This window comes from Entelurus aequoreus, linkage group LG04 (assembly GCF_033978785.1).
Source record: "Entelurus aequoreus isolate RoL-2023_Sb linkage group LG04, RoL_Eaeq_v1.1, whole genome shotgun sequence".
Lineage (NCBI taxonomy): Eukaryota > Metazoa > Chordata > Actinopteri > Syngnathiformes > Syngnathidae > Entelurus > Entelurus aequoreus.
Window position 1 is genome coordinate 42,670,501 of NC_084734.1, and position 13,257 is coordinate 42,683,757.

Here is a 13,257-nt window from a genome sequence, read left to right on the forward strand (position 1 = left end):
TCCCCTGCTGGCCCCACTATGGACTGGACTCTCACATTGTTAACTAGATGCACTCGATATCCTGCCAGCATACCTGATTCTCAATAATTAGTTTTATTTAGTTCTACGTGGGTCCTTCCTTCAGAGCAGGATCATTGTACTTTGTAGACTGTTACTTGGTTAGTTTGTTACCTGTTTCATTTGAATATTAAACTAATTATATTTGCATTCCGCCGGCTATCTCTGCATCCTTGGGGTCACGCTGCAAGCAACACTCACCAAACTCTGACAGAAGGCTCGTTACTATTAAGTTAAAGTTAAAGTACCACTGATAGTCACACACAGAATTCGCCAGCCACTTCAGTCAAACAAACACTCGCCATAGTGGCTACGAGTGTCCTATCAACTTGTGCTTTTCAGGAAATTTAGAGAACACCCCTGGCTATCATCCGTGAAGTTTATAGCTCATATAGCCAAATACTTTTGCTTAAAACGACCTCGGAAATCGGCGAGATTCTGGCGCAATTTGAGATCTTGGGCTGGAGATAGATATGCGTTAACGTTAAACCCTTCACTCTAGGCATTTCTCCTTGAGTTGACAACATCTCTGAGACAGATTTCGAAAGCAAAAGCTGCTGCTGCTAATCGCTCATTGACATTTATCTCTGTAGTTTGGACATTTTTACAGTTGAAGTTTAGCTCATTGTTTTCCATCCAGTTAGCTGTGTGTGTTCGAGCAAGCCTAGATTAGCCAGGCAAAATGGATGGATGGCTGAGTTGGACACGTTCTGGATCCACACGACCTGTGAATATTCTCACTACTTTGCTCCCAAGAAATTGCAGTACAATCTGAATTACTTTTTGGATGAACTGGGTGTCTACCAGTGTTACACCACTAGTTCTCAGTAGTAATAACACTCCATTTCATGTCTCTCAGTAGATGAAGCCAGCTGCAACCCGTAGAGTGGAGTCGTGGAGAGAGCCCCTCGCCCCTCAGCTAAACCAGAGGTGGGTTGAAATCTCTACCAGTGTTATACCACTAGTTCTCAGTAGTAATAGCAGTGTTACACCACTAGTTCTCAGTAGTAATAACACAAAATTTCATGTCCTGTATTTCTCAGTAAATGAAGCCAGCACCAACCTGTGGAGTGGAGTCCAGGAGAGAGCATGCCGCCCCTCAGCTAAACCAGATGTGAGTTGAACTAATTAGATGTCTCTATCAGTGTTACACCACTAGTTCTCAGTAGTAATAACACTCCATTTCATGTCTCTCAGTAGATGAAGCCAGCTGCAACCCGTAGAGTGGAGTTGTGGAGAGAGCCCCTCGCCCCTCAGCTAAACCAGAGGTGGGTTGAAATCTCTACCAGTGTTATACCACTAGTTCTCAGTAGTAATAGCAGTGTTACACCACTAGTTCTCAGTAGTAATAACACAAAATTTCATGTCCTGTGTTTCTCAGTAAATGAAGCCAGCACCAACCTGTGGAGTGGAGTCCAGGAGAGAGCATGCCGCCCCTCAGCTAAACCAGATGTGAGTTGAACTAATTAGATGTCTCTATCAGTGTTACACCACTAGTTCTCAGTAGTAATAACACTCCATTTCATGTCTCTCAGTAGATGAAGCCAGCTGCAACCCGTAGAGTGGAGTTGTGGAGAGAGCCCCTCGCCCCTCAGCTAAACCAGAGGTGGGTTGAAATCTCTACCAGTGTTATACCACTAGTTCTCAGTAGTAATAGCAGTGTTACACCACTAGTTCTCAGTAGTAATAACACAAAATTTCATGTCCTGTGTTTCTCAGTAAATGAAGCCAGCACCAACCTGTGGAGTGGAGTCCAGGAGAGAGCATGCCGCCCCTCAGCTAAACCAGATGTGAGTTGAACTAATTAGATGTCTCTACCAGTGTTACACCACTAGTTCTCAGTAGTAATAACACTCCATTTTGTCTGTGTTTCTCAGCAGATAAAGCCAACTGGAACCATATTTTTACATATTTTATATTAAATATATTGAATAAAACTACATATGATAAAGAAAGTGTTATCTTATCTTTTTTATATGCTAAACTTGATTAAATTGGTGATTACATGTTGAAGCTGTAGAAGAATGAAAAATGTAAGCTAAACAAAATTGTTTTTAACTACATAATTAAAATTCCTGCCTTTTACACATGTTCACTTGGCGTTTATTTAACATCCAAATGTCATTTCTCAGCTTAATTATCAGGCAGGCTCATAGACTTACAGCAATGTAATTTCTTCAGGAAGGCACAAGGCTAAGCTCTGCACAATGAATTGCATCAGCAAGAACTTTCTGACTGTAGCTTACACTCCAAATAGTATGCCTTTGGCCAGCACAAAGACAGATAAGAGAACAGGGAACATTCCATCGCGAGTGAAGTGAGCAAGCGGAAAAAAATGGCCTCCTCAATTCTGGAAGTCACCAGCCTCCACTGCAATTGACTGTACTTTATTGAATGGCTAACAGCTTGCTTGTGCCAGCATTTGGGTTTCGGCCTAATTAGAAAGCTCACGTTGCTGTGAAATATGTTGTACCTCGCAGTCATGTTTGTGTGACAGATCCCGAGGCTAGCAGCGCACTACAGATGTAAGTGTGCAGAGCAACAATGCAATTTATCTGTGGCAATAAACATTCATTTAATAGTCGTCTCGCAGAGGCACTTTGTTATAAAGGGGACATTCCTGATTTTACAGGAAAACAGCTGCATGGACCTAAAACTACTGCAACAAAGTTTCCCAGGAACTGGGCGGCTGCCTCTTTGTGACTATTTGTCTTTTCCCCCCCAATCAAACAGAAGCGGTGTTTTATTTTTAAAGGGTGTTTGTGCACATTTGCTGAATGAGAACAGCAGACCATATCCTGTTTTGGAAGCTCCGGGTGTCTTTATTGCCTGCATATCAAGCGGCATGTCTCGTCATATATTAAGGGACACTTAAACGCTACCTGATGTTAGCGCCAGTGCAGGCGGAAACAAGTGGGATTTTTTTTTAAAGGCGTGCCTCTGAGAGTATGCACAATAATTTAGCCATTTACTGCGGTTGTGTGATGGTGCACTGCCGCTGTTATATTGGTGAGGAATGTACCATTCTATTTTGGACTGAGACCACTCAGCGGGTTGTGAGCCGCTATGGTCACTGGCCCACTCACGACTTTTAGGCCGGGCGATTGGCTCTAAAGCGACCGACAGCATTGCCTCTTTGACGTAGGACATTTTTGAGGTCAATGTGTCAACATTTGTACACTGCTGCATCCCTAAGAAATAATTATAACAAACATTAAACCCCACCGCAATGTTTTTGAAAATATTCTATTCAACAAAGTGCTTTGTCGGGATTTCCAAGGTTTTTTTTTATTGAATACGCATTTTGAAGATTTGATTTGTATTCTCTACAGAGTTGTCAAGTCAAGTCAAGTCAAGTCAACTTTATTTATATAGCACGTTTTCAACAACTTTTAAATTGAACCAAAGTGCTTTACAAGTTAAAAAAAGCAAAGAGCAAAAAAACAAAAACAAAAAACAAAACAAAAAAAACAAACAAACAAAAAAAAAAGAACAATATCAATGAATGTGCTGAACAAGATAGTGCAAATGCAATACGGTAAAAGGGGGTCAAATAAAAAGTAAACATTTGCAGAATAAAAATAATAATAATAAAAGTGAGACAAATTGAAAAATAAAACTAAAGCGAAGGGGTGGGAGGGGGGGACTAGAAATTATGGCCTACTTGGCAGACTCAGCTCAGGTCAAAGGCCAGAGAGAAGAGGTAGGTCTTAAGGAGGGTTTTGAAGACCCCCAGGCTCTGGGCTGACCTTATGTGGAGGGGAAGGCTGTTCCAGAGCTTAGGGGCGGCAACGGAAAAGGCTCTGTCCCCTCTGGTCTTTAGCCCGGATCTGGGGACCGCCAAAAGCATTTGGTCAGCTGACCTTAAGGCTGTAGCCGAGGTATGATGATGCAGCAGCTCGGTCAAGTATTGTGGGGCCAGACCATTTAGGCATTTAAAAACAATTGAAAATAATTTAAAATCAATGCGGTGACGGACAGGGAGCCAGTGGAGTGAGGCCAGGACTGGGGTGATGTGCTCGCGTTTTTTGGTACTGGTGAGGAGACGGGCAGCCGCGTTTTGCACAAGCTGCAAACGGCGGAGTGATGCCTGATCAATGCCAGCGTACAGTGAGTTGTTGTTGTCTAGCCGGTGTGTGATGAAGGCGTGGATAGCAGTCTCCAGATCGCTCTGGGAGAGATAGGCCTTGGTCTTTCCTAGGGTTCTGAGATGGTAAAAGCTGGTACTAACCACTGAGCTGACCTGTTTGGTGAATTTGAAGGCACTATCAAAGATCACTCCGAGATTTCTCACAGAGGACCGGATGTTTACACCCAGAGGACCTAGAGCACTGACAAACGAGAGTGGAGATGTTTCGCCGAAGATGATGATCTCGGTCTTGCTCTCATTAAGGTTGAGGAAGTTAGCACTCATCCATGCTTTAATGTCAGTCAGACAGTCAAGCAGTGGCTGAAGTGTGACCTGTCCTGTGGCCTTAAAGGCCTACTGAAATGAATTTTTTTTATTTAAACGGGGATAGCAGATCCATTCTATATGTCATACTTGATCATTTCGCGATATTGCCATATTTTTGCTGAAAGGATTTAGTAGAGAACATCGACGATAAAGTTTGCAACTTTTGGTCGCTGATAAAAAAAAGCCTTGCCTGTATCGGAAGTAGCGTGACGTCACAGGTTGAAAGGCTCCTCACATTTCCCCATTTTTTACACCAGCAGCGAGAGCGATTCGGACAGAGAAAGCGACGATTACCCCATTAATTTGAGCCAGGATGAAAGATTTGTGGATGAGGAACATGAGAGTGAAGGACTAGAGTGCAGTGCAGGACGCATCTTTTTTCGCTTTGACCGTAACTTAGGTACAAGCTGGCTCATTGGATTCCACACTCTCTCCTTTTTCTATTGTGGATCACGGATTTGTATTTTAAACCACCTCAGATACTATATCCTCTTGAAAATGAGAAACGCGAAATGGACGCGAAATGGACTTTCACAGTGACTTTTATCTCCACGACAATACATCGGCAAATTTTTTTGCTATGGAGCTAACGTGATAGCATCGGGCTTAACTGCATATAGAAACAAAAGAAATAAGCTCCTGACTGGAAGGACAGAGAGAAAATCAACAATACTATTAAACCATGGACATGTTTAGGCTGGTTAATTCTTTCCAGCCTGGCGAAGCTTAACAATGCTGTTGCTAACGACGCCATTGAAGCTAACTTAGCAACGGGACCTCACACAGCTATGCTAAAAATATTAGCTATCCACCTACGCCAGCCAGCCCTCATCTGCTCATCAACACCCGTGCTCACCTGCGTTCCAGCGATCGACGGTGCGACGAAAGACTTCACCCGATCATCCGTGCGGTCGGCGGCTAGCGTCGGATAGCGCGTCTGCTATCCAAGTCCTCCTGCTTGTGTTGCTGGAGCCAGCCGCTAATACACCGATCCCACCTACAACTTTCTTCTTTGCAGTCTTCATTGTTCATTAAACAAATTGCAAAAGATTCACCAACACAGATGTCCAGAATACTGTGGAATTTTGAGATGAAAACAGAGCTTTTTGTATTGGATTCAATGGAATCTGAATACTTCCGTTTCAACGATTGACGTCACGCGCATACGTCATCATACATAGACGTTTTCAACCGGAAGTTTAGCAGGAAATTTAAAATTGCACTTTATAAGTTAACCCAGCCGTATTGGCATGTGTTGCAATGTTAAGATTTCATCATTGATATATAAACTATCAGACTGCGTGGTCGGTAGTAGTGGGTTTCAGTAGGCCTTTAAGAGGTAAGTAGATCTGAACATCATCGGCATAACAATGGAATGAGATATTGTGCTTGGCCAGGATTTCACCCAAAGGTAGTATGTACAGTAGGAATAGTATGGGACCAAGGATTGACCCTTGAGGAACACCACAGGTAAGGGGGGCCACCGAGGAGAGAAAGTCTCCTAGCTGCACAGAGAAACTCCGGTCAGTTAGGTATGACTGAAACCAGCTTAGGGCTACACCTGATTTTCCCACGTACTGCTTCAGTCGTGACAGTAGGATCCTGTGATCCACCGTGTCGAAGGCAGCTGTGAGGTCCAGGAGCATCAGGATCACAGGACTACCAGAGTCAGCGGCCAGAAGCAGATCGTTTTGCACTCTTAGGAGTGCTGTTTCAGTGCTGTGAGATGTTTTGAAACCAGATTGGAATTTCTCGTGGATGTTATTTATAGCTAGAAAAGATTGTAACTGGACATACACTACTCTCTCAAGGATTTTGGACAGAAAGAGTAACTGAGAGATAGGCCTGAAGTTAGAAAGAACAGAGGGATCGAGATTTTTCTTTTTAATTAAAGGCTGCACCACAGCATGCTTAAAAGCAGCCGGGACATATCCGGAGCAGAGGCAGGTGTTAATCAACCATAAAATAGTAGGGCCAACTGAATCAAGGACTTCTTTGAGAAGGCGAGAGGGAAGGCTATCTGAGTTGGGTAGAAAAACACTACAATGTCAGAGAGATTTTAATGCAACAATATTCTTACTATTACTCGAGTATTTTTGTGAAGAAGAAACGCTAAACTTTACACTGAGTTAGTTTCTTTCTGATCGTTACATTTATTTTAATCTATCTATTATTGCTTGCAAAGAGGTATTGTTTTGGCTGGTCAGCGATACTTCTTCCAGCGGGCACTGTCATGTGATTCTATTTCACCAATCCAACGTACATGTACTAATGTTGTCTGATAGAGAGCCTCAGGACTGCAGAGAGCGTTGAATGTTTTTTTTTTTAAAGGCTGAAGACACACCTTTTTAATCAGGCTTTTTACTGATCAACTTAAAGGGGAATTGCATTTTATTTAATTTTTTTGTCTATCATTCACAATCATGAGAGACAAGAACACATATGTCATTTGTTTTTGTTAGATGATAAAAACACTTGGAAGATGTGGCTAATGGGAGTCACCTTTGTAGCCTTCAAAGCCTCTAAAACAACTTCAAAACCCTCCATCAACGTTTTATATACACGCTTAAAATCTATATATAATGTAGTAACAGACACATTCATAACAATATGTAATATGTACAATATTTACCGTATTTTTATCATTAAATGCCTTACCAGAACTTCTTACCTCAGCGCATTTATTTCCGTTTTCTACAGCAACGCACTTCCGACTTGCGACCACAAATGCGTTCCTACTCCTGGAATCAAACACCAATGTGTTTTTTCATATTTTCATAGGGACGGCGTGGCGAAGTTGGTAGAGTGGCTGTGCCAGCAATCGGAGTGTTGCTGGTTACTGGGGTTCAATTCCCACCTTCTACCTTCCTAGTCACATCCGTTGTGTCCTTGGGCAAGACACTTCACCCTTTGCCTCTGATGGCTGCTGGTTAGCGCCTTGCATGGTAGCTCCCGCCATCAGTGTGTGAATGTGTGTGTGAATGGGTAAATGTGGAAATATTGTCAAAGCGCTTTGAGTACCTTGAAGGTAGAAAAGCGCTATACAAGTATAACCCATTTATCATTTATCATTTATCATAATGGCAGACTTGGTAATTGACAAGGAAGACAACTATTTTTGGAGAAATGAGGATTCATAAACATATTATTTTTTAAACTAAATATACGAAGGATGAACTGCTGCTTATAGAAGCGAGCACGAAGAAGAGGCTGAAATGTTGGAGCAGACAGAAGCCGAGAGAGAGAGACATGGTCACGCTGAAAATCTGGAACTTTGAGCCAAGCTATGTTGAATTAATGAATTGTTTACCCAAATCAACTGAAAATGTCCCCGGCCGGCTGGACCAATTGGACAAATGTCCATCGAGTAAGTTTTTTGATTGACTGATTGAGAAGTTTATTGACATCTTAAAGAATTGAATCCATGTAATGCTTTAAAAGGCAAATGGATGGCACAAAAAGCCAAAAAGCTTCTTTCCGTTGTGGTTCATTAAATATTCACCACATTTGATACATTCAATTATAAAATATATATAACCTGTAACATGTACAGTATATAAAAAATGTAGTTAAAAAATTTGATAAATTATGTACATATACACAGTATACATGTCAGGTGATTTGAAAAACAATATATACAAAAAATGGGGCGGGGGTATATACACTATGTACATTACTATGCACATGTTGACTCCAAGAGTGTTGTGTATCAGAGAAGGGAAGGAGGCGACAACCAGGGCAGGACTGAGGTTTACAAGGTTTATTTGAAACCTTTGATGAATACGTGGCGTGTGTATGCTACTCAAAGTGAGTGAGTGTTGACTATGTGTAAAATTAATAATGTAAATGTTACCAAGGGTTGTTGTCTGTAAATGTTGGTTGTATCTTTCGTCGTTATCCAAGGGGAAAGGCGAAGAGGCAGTTCGCGGACAGGCAAGTGGTCGTGGGCAAGAGCAGGGCAGCGTGGTCTAGGTCCGAGCAGGGAGGTCGTGGATCGAGGAGGGCAGTTAGAAATCCGGATGGGTGTCGAGTGACAAGGCACGATCACGGAGGTCAGGAGAGTCACTGTGGAAATACAAAAAGGCATGAACCAGGGGGAAAACACGGAGAGAGAGCAAAACAAGGACGAGGAAATCACTGGGAAAGGAATGCCAGACGTGATGCTTACTGGAAGGTTAGCGACGTTCTGGCAAAGGTTCCTTGGGTCCGCTGGTCTTTATGCCGCTCCCCCTCGTCAAGTCCAGGTGCTCTGATGACTGATTGCTTGCAGGCTTGTTGCTGTGTGGGCGTGTTGTGCTCAGCGCGAGCAGAGGTGTGTCTGAGTGTGCTGCCAGCAGAGGGGTTATAAGAAGTGCCTGCAGCTGCAGAGGAAACGTGGGTTCGACTCCGCGTCATGACAAAGAGTGTGCAAAACAGAATGAGAAAATATAAATACACTATAACCACATATAAACCTGCTTGAAGCTTCGAAGAGTTGCTGGGGATCAATTTTGGTTCAGATCAGGTAGAAGTTGAGCTGAGCCATGATTTTATGGCAGTTTTAAAATTTAGTGGGGAAGTTCGAATTTTAAGGTCTGTTGGTAGTGCATTCCACTGTGTGGTGGCAAATTAGTAGAATGCATTTTTTCGCATGAGAGTCTTGAATTTGGGGGGGACAAGGTCTGAGGAACTCCCTCTCGTGTAGTACCTGTGAGCATCACTTACTCTGGTGAAATAGTTTGACAGGTACTTGGGGAAAGTTTCTCTGAGTATTTTGAATACCAGGCACATTGCTATTTGGTGTATTCTTCCCTCAACTCTAAGACATCCCAATTTGGGAAAGTGGGCTTGAGTTAGTCATTATACTATTGATCATGATACACACAGAACATCACCTTACACTAAAGGACTTACGCTTCCTAGCTAGCTGTGTATAAACAAAACATGAGATGTGGGCTAACAGTTTACAGACACTGTAATATGATTGTTCAGGTTTTTCAGCCAGTACAAATTGATGTCTTGTCGCATTGTGTTGTACATTACAAACTCAAACACATTTTGTGCTGATGTAGAAGCTAACTTATCTCTTTCCGTAGTTAGCTTTTACGGCTAATACCGTAGCACGCCGATGTGTTACTACGCTAGAAAAAGAGTTCCTCAGTGTTCGCTCTTACAATAACAATGTTGCTACAGTTTGGTTATTATACAGGTTTTTTAATGCATTTTTAAAGTGATTTAAAGGTATAATTTATTGCTCCCATTAGCTGCATTGCTAGCCACCAAGAACAAGCCTATTTTTATATGTTAGAATGTGAAAAAAAACAAAACTTTTGTTGTCTTGTCTCTCATTAGGATTGTGAACGAACAAAATTCCAGAAAAAGTGCAGTTCCCCTTTAAACTCTTATGTTTTTTTTTTATTATTCATTGAGTTTGTTTTCTATGTTAATTATTTATATTAGTACTATTTTTCTCTCAATGTTATGTTTTTATTAACTTATTAATGTGCTATTTATATTTTATTTTTACATATGTTGTATCATATGTTTTATACTACTTTTTAGACGGTGTTAGAGTTATTCTTCAGTGTGGAGGCCTCAAAGGTGGTGTTTTTTCTCAATACCTCAGTGCCATGCCATGTTTTGTTTTGTTTTTGCTTTGCTGTTATCAATAGTTGTGTGTGTGTGTGTGTGGGTGTGTGTGTGTGTGTTCACAGTGAGACTGGGTCTCACTGTGAACACTGTAAAGACGGAAATACTGTGTCAGTGGAACTCCCCTCCGCCAACTCGACCACCATCACCTGTCTTTAACATCGATGACAAGCCCCTAGCAATAGTCCCAGACTTCAAATATCTTGGGAGCATCCTCTCCGAAAACTGCAGCATGGACAATGATGTTCAAAATCGAATAAGGTCTGCCTCAGCCTCCTTTGGTAGACTGCGTAAGAGGGTGTAGGTGAACAAAGACCTCAGCATACGTACCAAGGTGGCAGTCTACCAAGCCATCTGTGTCTCCACACTATCATATGGATGTGAAGCTTGGACCCTGTATCGCCGCCACATCCAACAGCTGGAGAACTTTCACATCAAGTGTCTCCAGCAGATCCTTGGGCTGACATGGCGTGACCGTGTGCCACACACGGAAGTCCTAAATAAAACTGGTACCAAGAGCATGGAGGCCACTTTTCTCCAGTACCAACTGCGATGGGCCGGCCACACCCTCAGAATGCCAGTTGATAGACTTCCCCGACAACTGCTATATGGTCAACTTCATCATGGCCAGAGATCTGCAGGAGGCCAAAAGCGGAGGTATAAGGACCAACTGAAAATAACTCTCAAGAGGTGTGGAATACAGCACACACAGCTGGAAAGCTCTGCCTCAGATCGCCCTCTCTGGAGGCAACTCTGCCATGCAGGCCTTCACCATTTTGAATAGGAGAGAAGCGCAGCGAGGGAAGGGAAACGCCAGAGGAGGAAGATGGGCCCTGCAGCCAAGACCACAACAAACACTAACTTCATATGCCCCCATTGCAATAGACCACGAGGCTCTCGTATTGGACTTTTTAGTCACTTCAAAACTCACCAATAGAAGAAGCGGAAGTCATCATCGGACACGATGGACTACCAAAAGTAAGTAAGTGTGTGTGTGTGTGTGTGTGTGTGTGTGTGTGTGTGTGTGTGTGTGTGTGTGTGTGTGTGTGTGTGTGTGTGTGTGTGTGTGTGTGTGTGTGTGTGTGTGTGTGTGTGTGTGCGCGCACGCACATATACGTGTGTGTGCGAATGCATGTGAGTATGTTTTCTTCTCTTCATTTTTTTTTTTGTACAGCACTTTATGTTTGCCAGTTTCCTGTGTATGAAAAGTGTTGTGTAAATAAAGTTTGATTTGATTGGCGACCCCACTGTTAAAAGTGACAGAGTATTATTATTATTATTATCATCAAAGTATGGTGTGCAACAACCAATATTTACTTACAAACTAGGAAAAATAATATTTATGCTCTGTCATCTGTGTCGGTCTCATCTGTGTCAGTAGACATTTTTAGATTTCAGTTTAAAGAATTGATTGATTGATTGATTGATTGATTGATTGATTGGTTGATTGATTGATTGATTGATAGATTGATTGAGAAGTTTATAGACATCTTAAAGAATTTAATCCATGTAATGCTGTAAAAAGGCAAATGGATGGCACAAAAAGCCAAAAGGCTTCTTTCCATTGTTGTCCAATTACGCTTCCAACTCAAGAGAATATGTTGTGCTAAGTTGTAGATGTGTTTTATGTTATAGCTACACATACTGTATGCTAACATTAGCCCTGTTATGACGTCATAAGTCACTGTAAAATGTTCATATTTTTGTAGCACATGCTTTAGCAGTCTTTCTTTCTCTCTGTCGCTCACTCGCACACACACATGCACTAAAACAATAGTTGGTGTGTGTATGTGCGAGGAGTGGAATACCATACATCCCAATAATCCACCATTACCATTTATCAGTTGTCGCGCTTGTAATTTAAAATATTGAGAAATAAATCTTTAAAAAATGTCTCCTAAAGCTCTGACCCTTGAATTAGATGCAACATCCTTGCATTTATTGATGCAACGCATCATTGGCGAATTCTGCCTAGTATTTCAAGTCAAAGCATAATAATGAAACACAATGATGTACCAATAAGTGCTTTAAGTTTACATGCTTAAGATTTAAAGAAAGCAACAGTTGACTATCATTAGCATTAGCACAATGTTTTCTGTATTTTCTAATCAGCTTTTGGACAAAGTAGTATGGTTGTGTTAGAATAATTATGTATATATTATCACACTAACTTTAGTATGCTTAAAATTGCTTTACTTATTAGCTAGTGTGCTTACATTAGACTTTTCTAATCTATGCAAGGACAAAACTTCTTGTCTGAGGGGTGGCCTCAGCCACAGATGTTATCTTTGTTTTAGCCCGCTAACAGCCAATGACTTCAACGACCTCAACGATGATAAGATGACAGCACACAGACGAAGCAGAGACTTCAAGGACCTCAACGAAGATAAGATGACAACACGCAGACAAAACGGGGAAAAGGCGAAATCACAAGGCCCCCAGCACATTCCGTCACGTATCGTGCGTCCTGGACCTGCTTTGCATAATATATGTGACCACTCCATTTAGAGGCGGCCTTAGTATTGTTGACTGTGGAACTCCTGAATAAATAGAGGGACGCAGGAGCTGAACCTTAGAGTGACTAAGGGTGCAGCTCCATGCGTTCTCCTCATGAGCTAAATTGAACTCTGTGTCTGCATGATTCTTTGCTTCTTGTCTGAATAATAGATTTCATCAATGTTTGAACCTGACAGGTTGTACGGTACACTGGTATTAGTATAGTTGTCACGGCTCGGGCGCTCGTCAGTGTGCATTCATCTGTGTGCTGCGCTGAGCGCAGCTCCGAGAGCGCGCATAGCGCGCGTCAGACCGGCGTTAGCGAGCAGCTGCAATCAATCGCCGGCAATCTACGCACCTGGCTCTAATGAGAGGCCCTGCCTTCAAGAGCCTGTTCAACCTGCTATCCGTCGCCAGAACGTAACCTTCTGTTGATGTAAGCGATCGTTGGCTCTATGCAACTTAGCTCTTTGCTCTCTGTGTTTTTTCCCCCGTGTTTGATTTGTCCCCTGTCTTCTCCCTTGTGCCCACAGTGTTTTCCTTCCGTTGCCTTGGATTCGAGCTGTGCGTCTCACTTCTTTGGCCACCAAGAACATCCTAGAGGCCGCAGAAAAGGCCTC

At 42.3% G+C, this 13,257-nt stretch overlaps 1 long non-coding RNA gene across 1 annotated transcript; it reads left to right on the forward strand.

Annotated features, from left to right (window-relative positions):
* The first annotated feature begins 742 nt into the window (after positions 1-742).
* Positions 743-2,070, forward strand: LOC133647857 (uncharacterized). Its single transcript, XR_009825792.1, has 8 exons — positions 743-784; positions 917-987; positions 1,101-1,171; positions 1,255-1,325; positions 1,439-1,509; positions 1,593-1,663; positions 1,777-1,847; positions 1,935-2,070. It is a non-coding gene; the product is annotated as an uncharacterized LOC133647857 (long non-coding RNA).
* The last annotated feature ends 11,187 nt before the right edge of the window (positions 2,071-13,257 follow it).